Source organism: Hipposideros armiger, unplaced genomic scaffold, assembly GCF_001890085.2.
Source record: "Hipposideros armiger isolate ML-2016 unplaced genomic scaffold, ASM189008v1 scaffold_196, whole genome shotgun sequence".
NCBI classification, from domain to species: Eukaryota; Metazoa; Chordata; class Mammalia; order Chiroptera; family Hipposideridae; genus Hipposideros; species Hipposideros armiger.
The window spans coordinates 1,570,869-1,584,755 of NW_017731546.1; the positions used below are offsets into that span (position 1 = coordinate 1,570,869).

A 13,887-nucleotide genomic window follows, 5' to 3' on the forward strand; every position below is an offset into this window, starting at 1 on the left:
CATGTGGGCATGTGAGCATGTGTGCACACACACAGCCACACCATTGGAAGATTTCAGCTAGAGAGAGGGCCTCAGGGAGTACCACCCATCACCCTGGTCTAGCCACGTATCCTCAGATACATGGATGCGTCTCATCTCCAGACCTCTCCAGCAATGCCAGACTATGGGAAAAGCACCAGAAACATCCATCCACAATATGAATAAAAGAGCCGAAACCAAGGCTTGTCCTTTGGATGTTTCCGTTTTCCTGGGCTGATGGCATCTGTACAGAGTTTTATTAGCCAAGCAGAATCACAGGAAAAGGGATGCTCTTTAGGGTTATTTCTTAGAGATGATTTGAGTGTTCTGAAGTTTATTTCCTGGAGATGGCCGCATTACAAGGACTAAGGAAGCTATATTGCTGCATTAGTATTGATAAAGTATCTCAAGAAGCCGGGGTTGATTTTGATAAGCGTTAAGAATGCCCCAAACAGGAAACAACCTAATATCCACCAATGGTAGAATGGGTAAATAAATTGTGGTTTATTCATAAAATGAAATAGACTTGACCCTACCTGTTTATTCCAACTAGTTATTATCACATTATCAGACAAGTCTGTATTACTCAAAGGTTTTAATACCAGAGTTATCGCTATAATTAAAAAAGAAGTGATAATGAAAGGGCCCCCAAACTGCTGTACAAAACAGTGCAGTTGAACTTTGATTCTTGTGGTAATGACAGGACGGATAGGCCACAAGAATACTCACAGCTGTCTCAGCACCACACGGGTTGGCTGTTTTTCTTAGACTTCCAATGATGGTTAGATAGAAACCAGGAAGCCACGCAGGGCTACCCTCCCAGCGTGGCATTGAGATCGAGGGTCAGACCAGTGTGCTCTCTCACCTGTGCCACCTGCTGAGACGTGGTGTGTGATACTCTGCTTCACACCGAGCTAGCCAAACGGGTCGGGAACCTTGCATCTAGATTTAGCAGTTCTTGATTATTAATCGATTTAAACAAGGAATCACACTTTTTTCTTTGAAAATTTAATAAAATATTTGATACAAAGTATAGCATATTAATAAAACAAATACTGGCCACTAATAAAATAGAAGCTACAGATTCAGTTGAAGACCTCTGTGGGGTCTTACAATCCCAGACCACAGCCTGCCTACCCAAAGGTAACCACTAGTCTGAAATTTTGCAGTTGTTGCCTTTTCATAAATACATTCGTGTCCCTGAATAATAACTTATGCATATTTCATTTTGCTTGTTTTCACTTGATTCTAGAATAGAAAACACTCCTTGTTTTCTACCATTGGTCTGGGGACCACACTTTGAGAACCACTCCTCTAGACCAGGGGTCAGCAAACTTTTTCTGTAAAGGGCTAGATAGTAACATTTTTTACTTTATGGACCACATGGCCTTTGTTAAAATGACTCAACTCTCTGTTGTAGCATGAAAACAACCACAGAAAAATACATAAAAAAATGACTGTGGTTGGGTTCCAATCAAATTTTATTTACAAAAATATGCCATGTTTGGCCAGGGGCCATAGTTCGCTGACTTCTGGTCTAGATTGATGTTCCCACTCTCATCCTGGCCACAAGAGGTTCCTTTTGCTTTCCTGCAGGCACATACAGTCAATTGAAAGGGTTTAAAATATTGTAATGAAAAATTTTAGATGTTACATAGCAGAAAACCTTTCAGGATTGTCATCTCATCGTATTACCAGAAAAAAAGTCCTGCATTTAAATTTCTACCTGTTGAAAGAATTTAGAGCAAGAATTTTCTAGTGGATTTTTTTTTCTATAAGTCAATCTCTTTAGTAGGCCATGGAAAGTGTATGATTAGACCTAGAATCTTTTTCCACCCTCTAACCCTACAGAACATACCTGCCTACATTACTCAGTTACCTCAAGAGCCTGGAACTTGCCTTTCTGTCTCATTCCCTCATGCCTTTGTACATATTTTTCCATTTTCCAGACTGCCCCACAGTAAGCTTAGCAAATTCCTCCTATTCCTCTAAACCCTCCTTAAAAGCTCTGCCTTGGAATACTTCCTAACTTATTTTATGAGGCTAACATTTTGATACCAAAACCAAGCCAGGACAACATAAAAAAAGAAAATTACAGGTCAATATCTCTGATGAACACATATGCAAAAATTCTAAACAAAGTACTAGAAAAAAAAAGAAAAGAAGATAATACATCACGATCAAGTGGGGTTAATTCCAGGGATGCAAAGATGGTTCAACATACACAAACCAATCAATGTGATACACTGCATTAACAAAAGATAAATATCATATGATCATTCATGCTAATAGATGCAGAAAAAGAATTTGATAAGATACAACATCTATTTATGATTAAGACACTTAATAAAATGGGTATAGAAGGAAAGTATTTAAACATAATAAAGACCATATATGACAAGCCCTCCACTAATATACTCAATGGTGGAAAACTGAAAGCCTTTCTTTAAGATCAGGAAGAAGACAAGGATGCCCACTTTTGCCATTGTTATTCAACATAGTACTAACATAGTACTAGAAGTCCTAGTCAGAGCAATCAGGCAAAAGAAAGAAATAAAAGGCATCCAAGTTGGGAATAAAATAAAACTGTCACTATTTGCAGATGACATGATTCTATATATATATATATATATATATATATATATATATATATATATATATATATATATATATATATATATATATAGAAAACCCTAAAGACTCTGCTAAAAAACTAATAGAAACAATAAACGAATACAATAAAGTTGCAGGATACAAAATCAATGTACAAAAATCCACTGATTTCCTATATACCAACAATGAAATACCAGAAAAAGAAATTCAGAAAACAATTCCATTTGCAATTGCAACAAAAAGAAAAAAATACCTACGAATAAATTTAACAATGGACGTGAAGGACCTATACACTGAAAATGATAAGACATCGTTGAAATAAACTGAAGAAGACACAAAGAAATAGAAAGATATTCCATTTTCATGGATTTGAAGAATTAACATAATTAAAATGGCTATATCACCCAAAGCAATATACAGATTTAATGCAATCCCCATCAAAATCCCAATAGCATTTTTCAAAGAAATAGAACAATTTTCAAATTCGTATGGAAACACAAAAAATCCTGAGTAGATAAAGCAATCCTGAGAAAAAGAACAAAGCCAGAGGTATCAAGCTACGTGATATCAAATTACACAAGGCTGCAATAATCAAAACAGCATAGTATTGGTAGAAAAACAGACACATAGACTGATAGAACAGAACTGGGAGCCCAGAAATAAACCCAAACATATATGGGCAACTTATTTTCCACAAAGGAGCCAAAAATATACATGGACAAAGGAAAGTTTCTTCAATAAATTGCGCTGGGATAATTGGAAAGCCATGTGCAAAAGAATGAAACTAGACTGCTATCTGTCCTATGCGTGCTCCCTCTAATCATGCTCATTATTACATCTGTTGTACTCCACTGCTATTGCTGGTTTTCAGGAATGTCTCCTTGCTCGGCTATAAGCAGCCTGAGGATGGGACCTTCAAATGCCCACTGTCTGGCACATTGAGTTTTACTCAATAATTTTATCTATTGACTTTAGAAAATTTGAAAAAAATGGCTAAGTAAATGAATAAGTATTTAGGGAATGGGGTTTTAAACAAACAACTTGTTTAAACCCTTGAGGTTTTAATCTTAGTCAGTAATCACTAGCCAACTTACAGCCTCCTAAACCAGTCTTAGATTTATTATTCTCAGGTAGTGAAATCTACATACAGTCCACAGTAAAACACGCAAGAACACAAACTACCGCATGCCTCACACCCAACCAGCATCAGGGAGGCCATGTATTGTCTCTAAAATAAAACAAAGACACAGTGTTTTGTTTCTCTTTTATTGCAACCCATTGCAAGGTCAAAAGAGTCACAGAAATATAGAAACCGGGTGAATTTCCTTTATCCACTCAAAAAGACATTAAAGACAAAGGACCAGAATTTTCCACTACAGCAATATATTTCATAGTCTTTATTCTGAAAATACTGTTGATATTTTGGAGAGGATGAAAGCCCTGCATTAAACGTGTTCACATATGTTTATGACATTCTAAGCAAAAAAAGAAAAAAAAAAGAAAAAAAAGAAACTCTATATCGCCCAGAAAAATCATTTTAAGCCTCATTTCAAAGCATCTAATGAGAACACATTCAACAACCATCACAGGATCACTGAAGGTAACACTTTTTCTGGTTGTTTTTTGAGATTAATGCTTTGAGGCTTGATATGATACTTCTATAGATTTCTACAAATATACCAAAGCAGTTTTCCAGGTTATGTTGCATCAGGCTTTCTGGATTAGTCAACATCTTAAAGAATAAGTGCAAGTCCCCCCACCCCCCACCCCAAGCTAAAGCATGGTATAGTGCTGTACTTTAGATTCAAACACCGCAACATTAAACAGAAAAAAAATCAATTATACACTTCTGAAACCATGTGACAAACAAACTATAACACTCCAAAGATTATTATTACAACTTTGAACTGAAATGGCACCATCTATATCATCGATGGCTCTCCCTTCTTTTGTCTTTTTTTTAACTATTTAAAATATAGTATGACATATATAAAAATTAAACTTTTGCTTATTCACTCAAGCTACTATTACTATACATACTGTCTTATAAATTAGTTTTGGATTAAAAACCAGTTAAAATATTATGATTTAAGGTATTTTTCAATGGAGGGGAATGAATATGAAAATGATATAGTTCGATGTGTAGGAAGAACTACTGTTTATGAATAGTAAACAGCTTTTTTCCTTATACAAATTTTATCCCTTTCAAATTAAATCAGTAACCCATTTAGTGATGGAAAAAAAATACCCTTGGTGGTTACTGACTAGATTTTCCTAACTGATTGAGATTAAAAGCTAGAAAATGCCACATCAGAAACACATTGACATAATCAAAAGAAACAGTTGTTTACATTTTTTGGAGTCATTATAAATAAGTGAATGGCATTTGAATGTAAAGCTATTCTTTGTTTCTTATAGCTAGTCTCATTTCAGCAATATGGTTTAACAACTCAAACCTTAGTGTACCTGTTCAAGTCCAAAAAACAGCTATGACCACATTGGGGAAGAATAAATAGCAAAATCACAAGTCAAGGTTTTGTATCTAGCTCTACTGGGAAAGATAATCACTCTTTAGCATAAAAAGGCTCCCTGCGGTCTTGATTATAAATCTAGACACAGGAAAGGTTATTTGAGCCTGAGTCCCTACTTTGAATTCATTGTAAAGATGTGTGAAATCAAAACATATATTCATTTACTGATAGATATTTTCTTAAATGAAAGGTGTCAATTTTTATACAAAGAAATACTTATTTCTGACAAGTGTAAACAGAATCTTAATGAAAAGATTTTATAATTTTTCTTCTTAACTCATACATTAACCAGCAATAGGTCTTTGCAGTAGCATAAGAACGATTCAAAAAATAACATGCAAATATCCAAAAACCTGTTCTAAGCCCAAAGTAAAGCAAAAAAAAAAAAAAAGATTGTTTACTTGTATCTCACTCATTAATCTTCTATTAATGTGACTACTCCCAAATCTCAGAAATATAGTTTCATAATTACCCAAATTAACAAAAATAATTAAATGATCTGTAGGTTTTTAAAAAATAACTTCACACTATGAATTACATTGGTGGCTTTAATGTGGATAATGCTAAGATTAGCTCCAATTATCAATTAAATATATCCAGACCAGTTACTATCCATAAAATAAAAGCTAACATAATGTTAACGTAAAACTCAACTACAATATTTAGTATTCAACACAACACATTTGTAGAATAATGAATACTTATCTTTTGTGAATTGGCCAGGGAAGTTCAGATTGTTGCCTCCATATAAAAATTTCACAAAAGGCTTTATCCTCTCTAGTCCCTAAGTCATCGACCAGATAGCAAGTTGGTCACCTGTGGACACACTGGGTTAGGCAGAGCCACAGTGAGTGACATCCTGGAGGAAGGCCCCTCTGTCAGAAAATGATCCAGAGAGAAACTGCCCTGGTGTATGTGTACATGAGAGTATGAGAACCTATATATGCATACGTGCTTGAAATTTTGAAAAGGACTGGTTTCCAGGCTTCTAATTAGTAACATCACTTATGCTCTGGTTGTCATCAGTACAAGTACACAATTCTATCTCATCAGAAAAGAAGGCAGTTGCCTTCAATTTGGGGCATCACCAAGTGGCAGTAATTAGAAGTTCAAAATAATAGAGTCATTTTTTTTTTATTCCATCGTAGGAATAGTTTTTTGGTTGTTTTTTTTTTTTTAGAGAAATAAGCTTTTGAATTTAAAAACTAAAAGGTGTGTGGCTTTCAAAATCTTTAATTTTAAAGAAAAAAAACCAGCTCACCTGGGAATAAATAGCAATTGCGCTTATGCTATGCAATAGGCAAATGAGACACAAATATACACACTCGGGTACACACATAGACATGTGACAGTTAAAACCTTTCCAAGAGGTCACCCACCCCAAATCGACACTTCCTGTCTGCCCTGCTGAATGGTCCCAGGGGACCTGAGCTTGGGTTGGAGTGTTAGGAGGAGGCGGCGGACATGTTGGGGGTCCAGCCCATCTGATAGGCTCTCTCCAAGGTCCTCTTGCAGTCCTGCAGGACGGTGCTGAAGGTGATGTGAGGGTACTGCTGCACCAGCTGTTCCACTGTCACTTCGTTGACCTGTAACCAGAGAAGAGCCACCATCACACACAGGACCACTGAAACCACCAGCTGCCCACGTTCACGGGCTCTCATTCCTTCTCAGCAGTGTGACGAAGGGTTTACTGAGAAGACGCGCATCCCTTTTTGTCTGACCTCCCTGGTTTCCTAAGTACCACATTCGCCCTTAGGTACCTTTGAAAAGACACAGGATATCAAGAAATTAAATGTGTTTTTTAGAATCATAAATGACTGTGGCTTGCCGAGATCCTAACATGTCCATTGAAAATCTAGTGCTTGGGAGGTAAGGCTGCAGTGAGATAGCATTTGAATGTGCGTTTCACTTTGTCATCACCCTGACAGGCTTTTTAGCACGAAACTGTAGATTGGTGGAGAGGATACACAAGTTTCTAGATAGAAGAGTTGGGGAAATGTTTATTTTTCTTCCTTTTAAATGTTAAGGTATTGCAAGCTTCAAGTCCCTTTGCAAAAAGGGCTGAAATGTGAGGAATCAATAATTAAAACATACATGGCTGGCAGGTCAGGGATGGCCCCACTAGACCTTAACCATCAAAGATACCACCTTGATTCTTGATTAGACAAGGCAATCAGACAGACCTAATTAAAACTAACACCTTTACAATTGCTGTGCTGTGAAGGGATTAATTTGTCAATTATTTTTAAGCTGATTGCAGTTCATATCACAGAAGTAGACAGCTTCCTTCATCCTTTAGATAAATAAATGATTAACCTAAGAACCACAACTTTTAGGTAGCTTTATTTAAAATCTTTATTGAACACTTGGGCATTTTCAAATACATCGATATTTCATTTATACTCAGTAAGCTTGTCTGAAAGAAGGTGGTTGTAATACACGTTTTTGTGCTCCCTCCCATGTCTGTCCATTATTGAAAAGGATCAGGACCACCAGGAAAAACCTAAAACAACATCAAACCCTTGCTGTTTGCTTTGAAAGCCTGCTCAGAAGTATGATGACCATGACATGCAGTTGTCTGCACTATTCTGGAATAAACTGGAGTTTTCTGGGTGATTTGGGAAACCATGTTGTATATAATCATTTTTAAAATTGAGAGTTGGGCCGGCCGAGTGGCGCGATGGTTAAGAGCTGGCTTGGGACGCCAGAGGGCCCAGGTTCGGATCCCACATGAGGGCCAGTGACACTGCCCTCCACAGCTAAGATGCTGAACAATAGCTCAACCTGGAGCTGGGCTGCCTTGAGTCGCCGGCGACGGCATAGGCTGCAGCCCCTGTGGCAGTGGGTTGCCATGGGCTACCGTGTGTAGCCAGCAGCCGCAGTGAGCGGCCGTCCAGAAGCTGGTGACTGATCTGCCTTGCCCGGGAAGAGCACAATGATGGTGCCAACTTGGACCAGTGAAGCAACGTCCTCCACAACTAGACTGATGAACAAAAAGACAGCAACTTGTCTGTTCCCCTTCCCCCAAATCCCCAGCGCTGTTCCCATTGCCCAATTCCCCAATAAAAATCTTTTTTAAAAAAATTGAGAGTTGATGTTCACATTGTATTCATGATAGCCTTTGTCAGCATCTCTCTCTATTTAAGACTTGATTGTATTTAAATCAATTTTCATTCCAAATTCAACCAAACCATGTACTTAATTCTTTCTGTGATACAGATATGATATATAACATTTTGTTTTCAAAAGCAAGAAAATAATTTTGAATACGGGAAAGCTGATATACAAATTAGAGTTAATATGAATTCATGGTCATAAGAGGATTTTTAAGCAATATAATTACTTTGTTTTTTGAATTTATATTTATATTCTACGTCTTGCTTAAGTTGAGGCAGCTTACAACAATACACTTGGAAAGTCATGCATCAGCTAGCCCTACCTGTCTAGCACATTTTTAATACTATCCAGTCACCTGCCCTAAATTCAGATAATCAAGGTGTCCAAGTTCTGTCCGGCCTGAGGTCCTTGGCACATGCTGCTCTCTTTACCTGGAATTTTTATTTAATTCACTTCCCCCTTAAAACCACCTTCTCATGCCTACTTCCTACTCATTCTTCAAAAACATGCTTTTATTAAAGTATATAATCGGCATACAATATTATATTAGTTTCAGGTGTAGAACATAGTGACTTGACATTTACCTACTTTATGATGTGATCCCCACGATGTCTAGTAATTGTCTGTTACTATGCAAAGTTATCACAATATGATTGACTACATTCCCCTTCACCTTTTTCACCCAACTCATTTTTGAGTTCTTAGCTTCAATGTCATTTCCCCAGGTAATTCTAATCGCTGCCCTATTCCTGTTCCTCTCCCCAAATTAGATAAGGGTTCCAGGTCATTTACTCTTCCAATATTGCCTACTTTTCCTGCATAGCACTTATACTGTAAAGCCAGTTTATAACTGCTTTGTTTAATGTCTCTTTCTCCTGTTCTAACATAAGATCCATCAGAGTCATGATCATTTTTGTATCCATGAGCCAGGCCTCGTTATTTGTGAATGAATGTTAAACCAGCAACAAACTACAAATAAAAAAAAGAAACCCAAGAGCAAGGCAAAGCCAGACACCAGTGTAATCACGAACACCAAGGATTGCCTGAGGAATTCATATTCAGCTTAGGAATTCCCTCCTTCAGGAGCCTTCCCTAAGCCAGCTTATCTCTCCACGAGGCGGGTCAGGTACCCCTGCTCTGTGCACCTGTGGTTGGCACCCCGCAAAGTTTGCCTTTTATTTAAGCACTCTCACACTGCGTTACCATCACCTCTTTACTTGCCTGTCTCTTCCACGTGAACAAACGCCTCTGCCTTTTATTTTTCAGGCTATCGGATGGTGCACAAAGTAGAGGAGAAACATGGCAACTACAGTTCATACCATGGGCTTTACAGTCAACCAGAAACAGGTTTGAATCCTGCTTTCACCTTTACTTCTTTAAGATTTGGTTTCCTCAACTGTAAAAACAGGACACAAGTACTTCTATCATAGGACTGTTATAAAGGATTGAATGTAATGATATGCCTAACACTGTGACTGACAAAAAAAGATCAACAAATGGTAGCCCTTATTATTATAGCAGGCACAGGTATCACATGCATGAGTTAATTAACAATATGTTAGGGTGACACCTTCTCTACAGTGATGCTCAATATTGTTCTGCTCCTGAGGTATTTCAGAAATAAACCTTTAAAATGTAAGTTATAATGTTCAAAATAAAATAATCACAGAGCAAGAAGTAACCTTTAAAAAATACAACATATACAAGAAGAATCTATTTTCTCTTAATGCTCTCTGGAGGAGATTCCTGAACGTTCCTTAAAAACACACTTTAGGTTGGAAATGATTCATTCTCTGGAAATCCTCCCTTTTCTTTACTGGATGTTCCCCGTGCTACAGCCATAAACAAATCGGGAAGGACGCGGATCTCACTAAGGGAGAGCTGAAGTCAGTCGGTCAGAGGGGACTCTCGGAAAACCTGCACTGCATTGCAAAAGAAGTAAACATGCTCTAGATTCCAAGAACTGAATGAATGAGCAAAGTAACAGAAATAGTCTCAGAGGTATAGAGGAAAAACTGAGGTTGCTAGATAAGAGGAGGGTGGGGATGAGGGAGAAGGGGAAGGGATTAGACAGCATAAATAGGAAACTACAATATTGTGACAGGGATATGAGACAGTTTGGGGAATATAATCAATATTGTTGTAAATATTTTGTAGGGTGTCAGACGGTCACGTCTTGTTAGGTAGACCACTTCATGGATGGTGTAGAGGCCTGACCACTGCACTGTATATCTGAAGCTGCCGTTGAATAATATTATATGTCAACTATAATTTAATATATGTGTGTGTGTGTGTGTGTGTGTGTGTGTGTATATATATATATATATATAGTCACGGGATGTGGAGTATAGTGTGGGGAGTGGAGTCAATGGAAGTGTAATAGATATATACGACGTCAGAGGGGTAACAGATTGGGGGAGGGGGGTTATCACTTTGTGAGGGGTGAAATGTATAACTATTACATTGTTTTGTACACCTGAAACTGAAACAAAACAAAAGAAAACAAGGCAAAACAAAAATACCATGCTCTAAGCCACTTAGCATTCAAGGAACAACTAACTGAAAATAGATGGAATAAACAGGATGGAGAAGAGAAAACATGTAAACTCATTAAAGATGGGGACTGTCTTCTGTGGTACATCTTTTCTAAACTATGCAGGGGCCTGGATGAAGTTTTATACCTAGCGTTGACAAGCAATTTGCTTTGGAGGGAGGTCCAATTTTTAAAAACAGGAAATACCTCCATGTGATGTGTTTTGTAGGAAAAGATACAATTCACCCTAAGCAAACCTGATACATGAAGATATGGATTTACGAAGTATATAAACTGGAGAATAACTGTTCACTTTAAGTAAAGACTTTCATGGGAGGGTTAACTTATTTTGTCAGCTCTCCTAATGTGCTTCATATATCCTTTTATTTACCAAAATTCAATTTACCTATTCCTCTTGTATAAAGTCAGATACACCTGTAGTTGAGAATGTAGACTGTGTTAATTCCCTGGCTTTCATCGATGGGCAAGAATAGACAGTGCTTTGGCTTTGTACAGCTGTAAGAAAAACAGTACTGGTAATTCTCTGTGGACATAATGTGTCTTCTAAACAATCTTTTTTGCTAACTGTGCTGTGTAAATTTAGAAAACAAAGCAGTGGGGAAAATGCAAATATTTCACTTCAGAGCTTTGTTGGGTAGAAGTTATTCAGAGAAATACATGTGCTCCCACTAGGGAAAGCTCTATCTCTTACTTATAGTGTCCCCTGGCTATACAGTGTGACAAGTTTTATACTAAAGTTATTTTCATTTGCTCAGAAGTACAAATTATGCCCGCCTCTTTGTATAGTCTCTGGAAGAGTTTTGGTGCCTGGAGAAGGGGTTCAGTGTAAGACACCGGGAGGGTCCACATCATTTTAAATCATTATGCCTACATATAGATTTTGCAGACATTTTGTCATGCACGACTCCATTTGCTAGAATGAAAAGAACTGCTCTCTGTTCCAACTCATAAAATGCGTATAATGTAAAAAAGGAACATAAAGATGAATTAAAAAAAAGAACATTTCCCCGTAATTCTTGGTTTTCTGTATTCAATTTCTTCTCCTCTTACAAAAAACTACCATTCGCAACTCCTACATTACACATGCGATTTGACAATCACAGTGTATCTTCCTAAAGAAATATACAGTGGTGTCATTTGAAGAAATTACTGTGATTAAAGGGAAAAAAAGAACATACCACAGGGTTTTTTTTTTCAACATACGAAAGATTGGATTTTATAGTTCTCTCCAAAGACTGCATAACTGTAATTTACATTTTCAAAATTATAACTCTTTTTAAGGTAGTAGCAATTTCTCTAGTATTTTAATCTATTTTGCATTAACATCTATTAGCACTTTGTGAAAATGTGAGGCAAATTGGTGTGGTAATTAAGGTAAATCACACCATAGTTTCATTCTATTACTGCTACTACTACGGAAGGATGATGAGAACACCTTCAAACTTTTTGAGATTCAGTTTTTAACTCATCTATAGACAGATCATCACCCTGTTTCTTTACTTGGTTTTGAGTATTTTCCCCAGAAGTTTCCAGATTAGTGTAAGCCTAGGCCTGAATTATCTCCCCAAACTATTTTTTCAAAATAGAATTTTTGATAAAATTTGCTGATGAAACCATTTATATTTAGTGATGCTTATTCCCTCTGTGACTCATGTTTTAAAATTGGGCATGTTTCTTTTTAGGGGGAAATATTTGACACGAGAACATTAAAACCACACTTAGGAATATAAAACAGGCATACCTCATTTTACTGCATTTCACTACATTGGGCTTCAAGGATGTTGCGTTTTTTACAAACTGCACGCAAGACCCTCCACCAGCAATAGATTACGACGTGCTTTGTTGTGATACTCTTTATTGTGGTGGTCTGCACCCGACCCCACAATATCTCTGAGGTATGCCTGTAAACCACTTAAAATCACTTGGTGTTTTTTTTTTTTTGAAAAAGTTTCCCTGCAAAAAGTGAACATTATTTAAAATACCAACAAGAATAAAACATATTGCATTATTCCTCGACAGTAAATTCCTTGATAACAAGGGCTTTGCAGTCATCTCTTAGTTTTCAGTCTTATACACACTGTCTGGCATATCCTTGCCCCATTAAAATATAATCTCATGAGATAGTAGTTTTGGCTGTTTCTGTTCACTGGCAAATCCCCAGCACCTACAGAATACCAGCAGATAGCAATTTCTCAACAAATATTTGTTGGCTAAATTAATACAGTAGTATCATGAATACAAATTGAATAAATTGAAAAGCACCAAACAATACTTTTTAATGTAATAGTAAATGTAACAGCACCAAGAAGCATCAGAAATCGTGAAGATGAGCTCACCTTGTTCCCAAATTGTACCAGCTACACTGGTAGCAGTTTCTAAAGTCTTGACAATCTGGCAGCTCCAAACTCCTTTAATCCTCTGAAGTTCATACCCACGGTGATTCTTTGTGCTACTCTCCTTTCCATCTGACATCACCGGGTACCTCTTTCCAGATCACCTTCCCTGGGGTTTCCAACAATTTCGCACAAGACCCAAAGCAGCTCATGCTTTGGGCGATTCAGCAATTTTGGCTGGGTCACGTGACCGCCAGGCAACACTAGGGAAATGACTAGGCTATTACACTTCAGATTAATTGATGGCAGCCTTCCTTATTGGAAACCAGTGACACACTACACTGGCTGGATAACACTGAGAAACATGTTACTGGTCACTGGACATGAGTTGGTTTCCAAACTTTGCAAAAACCCACATGCTTCAGAAGATTTAATACTTTAGCTTGCAGCATCATAGCCTGCTCAGGGTGGCAGGCCCACGAGGGCCCCACCGATTATAATATTTTGTGACAGGTAAGGTTCCTTCTGATGTCACAGCTATCTGGTAGCACAGGGGGAACTATGCACAGATCTCCTGATTCAAAACAATGCTATTTCCAGGGCCGCCGAGTGGTGCATTGGTTAAGACCTGGCTTGGGATGCCAGAGGGCCCCGGTTCGGATCCCACATATGAGGGCCAGTGACACTGCCCTCCACAGCTAAGATGCTGAACAACAGCTCA

The 13,887-nt window shown here is 37.6% G+C and overlaps 1 long non-coding RNA gene across 1 annotated transcript in view; it reads right to left on the minus strand.

The window, feature by feature from the left end:
- Positions 1-3,997: 3,997 nt before the first annotated feature.
- The window catches only part of LOC109388438 (uncharacterized), a 23,173-nt gene continuing 13,283 nt past the window's right edge, over positions 3,998-13,887 (minus strand). Inside the window, exon 2 of the long non-coding RNA XR_002125218.1 lies at positions 3,998-6,748. This is a non-coding gene — a long non-coding RNA (uncharacterized LOC109388438). The remainder of the gene's footprint in view (positions 6,749-13,887) is intronic.